The sequence below is a fragment of the Syzygium oleosum genome, unplaced genomic scaffold (assembly GCF_021117445.2).
Source record: "Syzygium oleosum isolate NSW1041296 unplaced genomic scaffold, Sole_v2.1 Sole_v2.50, whole genome shotgun sequence".
NCBI classification, from domain to species: Eukaryota; Viridiplantae; Streptophyta; class Magnoliopsida; order Myrtales; family Myrtaceae; genus Syzygium; species Syzygium oleosum.
Genome location: NW_026607534.1, coordinates 763404 through 769872, shown reverse-complemented (window position 1 = coordinate 769872; position 6469 = coordinate 763404). Strand labels below are relative to the sequence as shown.

Here is a 6469-nt window from a genome sequence, read left to right as displayed (position 1 = left end):
TGGAAATTGAGGATGGATGTCTTGCTCGTGGACAGAGATTTGTGTCACTTGATCGAAGATGTTAAACCAAGGAAAGTCCCAAGGAAAGGACGAAGGAATCCACGTCCACTGAATTGGAGTGGACTGAGCAGCAATCAGAAGGAGCGAAGCCTAATATGGCTATATTTTGCTAATAAAGTCTTGGTGAACGTGAAGTCTGTGTAGACGGCAAAGGATCTCTGGACGAAGTTGGGAAGCCTTTATTAGAGCAAGTCGCTTGTAAACAGGCTGTTTTTGCATAACTGACTGTACAACCTTCGGATTTGTGAATGTGATTCCTTTTCCGCACACTTTATCAGAGCAAGTCCCGTCACGGGTTGGGGCGTCGACAACGACAACACGACAAAACGACAGTTCAAAGCTCAAGCCATTATATTAAATTGAACTGAACCGGTATTTTTTCTTTGGTTTGGTTCGATTCACTTCACGGGGACTACCGGCTTTCTATATAATTACTAATTAGCCCTTGTGCACGCGCATGGGGTACGCGATTGCTTTTGCCATCTTTTTTTTTTTTCATCAATCTATATTATCTTCTAAATCAATGATGTCTCCGTTATTACTATCATGCCCTCAGATCTATCTAAAATTGACCCTAATTAAATGAAATAATTAAGGAACCATGTTAACTTTTGCAAGTTTACAATTACTATCCGATCATATTCATGCAACTGAGGTTAAGATAATTTTACCAGTTTTCTTCCATGTTTCATTAAAAGTATGAAAATGCGAAATGTCTGTACTCAGCCGATTCTGTAGTTGTTAAACATAGTTGCTTCTTTTATTATATTTATTTGTTTCAATTTATGTTCATCTGTCCCCTAGACTTTTTTCTCATGATTAGAGGTGATTAATGAACGGTCCCAGGTTGGGCCCTCGAATCAAGCCAAAATTATAGCCTAGGCCCACCCATTAAAGATGCAAATGAAAATTTAGGGCTCGAAACTTGGACAGGCCGGCCTGAACGAGCCTGAAAATGGCTCGTTCAATGTATGGGCGGTTTTTATTTCTATGTTTTAGCCGGGCCAAAATTTCGGGCTTCCCAATGGTCTAGTCCAGTCCGAAATATTGTGATATTTATTTCAAAGAATGAAAACATTTAATTCTTCAATTGAATTTATTAGTTGATTAAAATATAAAAATGAGAAAACATGGTGTGAGTTTGAAAATATTGACCGAAACATGTCAAAAAAGTGATTTTTAAGCCGAAAATGGCCTTCAACATTTGGCCCTGTGGCAAGAGGCTCATAACGAGCTTTTCGTATTGTACTTATGGGCTCGTGACTATATTCGGATTAAAAGTTATGCTCTACCAAAGTTGGATCGTGGGAATTTCGTCTTTTTCTTTGGATGAATTTGACACTTCTAAGGAACTTTATGTTGATTATTTAATGGGTGCATATTAACTTTAGCCCCAACCGAATAATTTTGGTCGAAGTCAATTTCTATTTTGTGCCCAACTTAAAATTGTCTTTTTTTTCTTCTGCTTTCTCTCTAGGTCTTATTTGTTTTTTTTTCTTTTTAAAGAGTATTCCTCACTTGTGATGTACTCCTCACAAGGAGCGTGGTTCGAGCCTAATCGGTTTAGGCGGGAACTTATAACTATAGGCCCTTGTCCAATCCCCGAAAATGCATCTGGCCCAACAATAATTTGATTGTTGTACTCCTAGCTCAATAAATGGTAACGAAGCTCTAGTTTCTCCCCAACAATAATTCCATACACAATGCTTTGTAGACTTGTCACAGTAGAAAAACCGAGAGGAAGTAAGTGAGCAAGAATAGATGTTCCATGATTGATCCCACCAGTAGCGGTTATTTATGAACCATTATGGATTTTTAATCCACAGATAAGATCTTAGCACTATTTACAATTATAGATAAGCAATTATGCTTTTCAAGATTCTAGATTATCCTCGAGAAGTTACGAACCTCGAGACTCTAGGCATAATCATCTAGCAATTGTGCGCTCGTGGCAATCCATTGTAGTCTTCAATTGATGTATTGACAAACCTTTGTTTTGTTCACTAATGAAACTGCCTCAACACGAGGCCAAAATCTACATTTGTTTGCTCTCAATGACTTTGTCGATCTATCTCCTACAAATTATCGACAAATGAAGAATTTTTCTGATAATCTCTGCACTAATCTCATCATCTTGTTGTATCGACATCTTGCACTATCGATGAATCTTATAGCTTGCCAATTGTTGTGTTCATAGATGATTTCTGCTTTGATTAAACTTTGCTCTTATTGACTGAATTTGCTATTTGTCAAAATTAATCAATAGTTAGTCATTTTTTAGTGTCAAACATGTAATAGCAAAATACAACAATTCCTGGGATTTCAACTTAATTTTCCCGCGCTGTCTTGCCGTTTGTCGTCCTCTGTCCACTAATTAGCCAGTGCTTAAGTTTTCTATTTTGCCAGAAAAAGAAGAGACAGCTGAGCAATATCTCGAGAAACACCTTTTCATATGCTGATAATCCAAAACACTAACATTAACGTCATCCTTAAGAGATTCATACTCACAACTAAACTAAATTTGAAAGAATTATAAATTAGGTACATGCTCAAAACCAAACAGTGTCATAGCTTATATACAACTTAAATGTCAAAAGAGAGTGAATAGGAATGAGCAAAGTGGTGCCCAGGGCAACATACCCCTGCCACTAAAAAAACCCCGATTGTCATAATAACTAAAGCATTTTAGGAAGCTCTTCCACAGAACAGCAAATTTTGGTTCACACCAAGTAGTTCTGAAAGAACATCGGCTTGAAGAATTTCTTGTCCATGTTGCGTGCACTGATCAGCCTTGATAATCATCTTCTCCAGCACAAGTGTATATCACCAAGAATAAACTTAATCAGGGCGTGTAGATATTTCGACCCAGAACTATGGGCTTCGGAACCGGCGATCTCAACTCTCTTGAGATTTTCCGCCAAATGTTGGAAGCTCCCCTTCCGTGAACACAAAAAATCTTCTTCGTCAAAGTTAAAACGTTCTTTAGATTCTTCGTCAAGCTCAAGCTGCACATAGATACCCATTTAAGAAACTTCGCATCAAATGCGGATCCCTGGGAAAAAAAATTATTTGCTCACTACAATTCCAAACAAACAACTGTCATTTGTCCACCGCAGATGCTAGTTAGTTTTACTTCATATCGAGTCTTAATCAAACTAAGCTCTCAAACTCATCTACACATATAAAACATGTTCTCTTTCTAAGTGCTCATAGCTAAACTCTTAGTTCAAGATCCTAAAGCTACATGGCAGCAAAAGAACCTTCAGTACAACACTGCAGTTACTTTACGATATGAACTAAAACAGCTTAATATTGCCCTGCACAAATGTTGAGTAAACTGACAGATTCATGGGGAACTTTCAATTGCTGGAACAAATAAGAGCTCGAGATTGATCATCTTTAGGTGCTTCAGGAGTTTTAACTCATTGTTTAAACATTCATGCGAAAGGGAAGTCAGCACAAGAAGCAAACTGAAAATATCATAGCAATGGAACAAACCTTCAGACAGCAGTCACCAGTCAGGAGTATATCTAATTTTTCCAGGCACTGTGAACTTCGTAGCATGTATGCTATCCCGGGAAGGTCCCATTGACTAACACCTGCATGTAGTATCAGATTCTGACATTTTGACAATAGAGATGGCGCTTCTTCCATCTCCAGAACGGACAGAGCCTAAACACATTCAGCAAGCAACATAGAAAAGTTAATTAATATTTCTTTTCCTGTTTAACATGAATAAAGAATAACAAAATTATAACCCATCCAGATACGATATCCTTTGACCCCGTCTCCCAGCCGGGAAAAGACCGATAAGGATACTACAGGTAGAAACGAACAAGCGAATGTCTTTAAGAATAGAGACTATTTACACGTGCTTCTCATGTAAAACTTGTGAACTTTAAAGGTTCTGAAAATTCAAGTAGTAGGTCACATGATATGGCAACCTCGTTATCGACCGAAGTCTCCAAGTGAATCCTTCCATTGCCATTGTAAAATATTCTGACGATACTCTGTTAGACGTATCATGGAACAACAGCCTAACGTGACGAGAGAGCATCACCCAGTTCAGTCAACCTAAGATGAATAGGTCCATTACTCTTCGTCGCGTTTCGAGATTATATCGTATTTCCTCTACAAACTGAAAAAACGAATTGAAAAAGTAACCCTTTCAGATAACCACTTCATCCGTTTTTCTTGTGAAAATCATGCGTCTGATAATGTTGCATCGAGCAGCATCCATAATAATTAGCAACATCTAGCGGCATTCATTGTCCCCAATTGAGTGATCCCAGATCCATTTATAGGAAATTAAACAGAGGGAAGAAGCTCCGAGGTTCACTATATGTTCTTATCTTATAAGTCGAAACAAAAAGTTATGAATCTTCCTATCCGCCAGTAATTAACTATGCATGCGTTCCCAATAATTCCCCTTGATGAGAGACGAGGAGAAGGCCATAGAGAGCGGAGGTCACACGACCAGGGCAACAAACACCAGTAAACCGTGCTAATCACAGACACCATTCAACACAAGTTCGTCTTATAAATGGTGGAGAATATTGAGCTTGTACCTGCAAACACCATCCGTTAATGGTGACTGTACGAACTCCGCGCAGCTTCTCAAAAAGTTCCTTCACAAATTCGCGACGTATCCTCATGTCATCAGTCCGAATGTCGTCGTTGACCACATCAGTATGAAAGACAAAATCCAACTGGGCTTCCACCAAAGAAGATACATCGTCAAGTCTGAACTGGGAAATAGGCCACCAGTCCCCAGATACCCGCAATGACAGCAAATGCGGGGCCCAGATTTTCTTCACGTTAAAGTAATTAATGGCGACGAGTACCAACTCTTTCAAACTTGTTGCATCTATTATAATGTTCTGCAGCGACCTGCACTCGCACAACTTAAGGGACTCTAAAAGAGGACTTGCCATAAAAATTCCCTTGAGCACGTCTTCACTCAGCACCACCCTTTCGAACGACAAGACCTTCAGACGAGGCCAGCTAATAGTCCCATCCAACGAGAAACTGCACGAACTGACTTCCAGGCTCACCAACGAACTGAAGCAATACAAGGACGTCGGCAGTCCACACAGGAAGCTCGGGGAAAGCCACAGGCGGATCTCCTCCACGTTGCGCTCCTTCACGAAGCTGAGACAGGAGTCGAGCTTGGAGCGGACGAACTCATCGTACGTTAAGTTGGTGACGTGGAACCTCTTCACCGTGGGCGAGGTGAACCGGGTCCGGATGCTGCGGACGAAGGAGGTGAAGTACAAGGTATCGTGAAACGGCTTTCCAATATTTCCATCGAAGGCGAGGTGGGTGGTGGTGGTGGTCCAAGTGGACCGCCAGCGCTTGGAGAGGACGCTGGTCTTGACGGCGTCTTGGAACGGGAGAGACCGGAAGATGATGTGGATAATGTCGTCTGGCAAGGCGCTGATTCGATCCTCATCCCCAGGCCTCGTGCTTGGTTTTCGTATGGTGCGATTCGGCCGGTCGCCGGAGGATTTGCGGCGGATGGTGCCGCGGGCGGCGGTGGCCACCATGGATTTGAAATTCTAGGGTTTCCCCCGAGCGACTCCCTTGGGCTTTTTACTGGTACCAGGAAGGGAAATCTGCAGGCGCCATCGCCATCGCCATCGCCATCGCCATCGCCTGGGTGTGCCGGCACTCAATGAGGAAGCGAATCGACGGAGCTGCACGAAACCCTAGCGGTGGCTGAATCCGTCGTCGGTCTTGAATCTCTGAGGGTGAGACAGTTTGAGAAAGTGGAAGGAAAGGAAGTGTGAGTCTGGAATTGACAGCTTGGGGTTTTATCAGAGAGTGCAGGGCAATCGCTTGAAGATGGAAGGCCTCCTCCTCCGGTTGGCCCCACTTCTCACGAGCCCAGAACAAAGTTGCCCGATTGGGCTGCGAAAACCCCAGAACCCGCCAAAAATCTCCACCTCTCAACTCTTCCTTCTCTTGTTCGTACTACCTAGTATGTTGGACGATAACGGCGAAGGAATCCCCAGCTCCTCAACCGCTGCTACAACGCCTCGACGTTTGAAAGAACCAGAAAATGTTTTTCGAAATATGACTAGCTATTGACGCTTGGACTTGAAACCCTATGCTTAGATATGGAAACCCCAATGTTGGTTCCCGAGTCCTGACATTCAGACCAGGTCGTGGCGGCTGGGCTCGGGACCTTCGTGTTCCGGGCCCGGCCCCTTGACGCCCATGTCCGACACCCAAACTCGGGTTTATAAAGGTCGTGCTCGAGTCCCCAATGCTTGAGCTCTAGTCTCGACCCTCCTTGGGTCCACAAAAGCCATGCATGTGTCATCGTCGCTTGGGCTCAAATCCTTAATTAATGAAACATTTGGTCTTATAAAAATATTTAAAAATATTCAAATATTTAATATTTTTA

The 6469-nt window shown here is 42.2% G+C and overlaps 1 pseudogene; it reads right to left on the bottom strand.

Annotated features, from left to right (window-relative positions):
- Positions 1-2561: 2561 nt before the first annotated feature.
- On the bottom strand, positions 2562-5859 carry LOC115666941 (F-box protein At5g03100-like; annotated as a pseudogene).
- Positions 5860-6469: the final 610 nt, after the last annotated feature.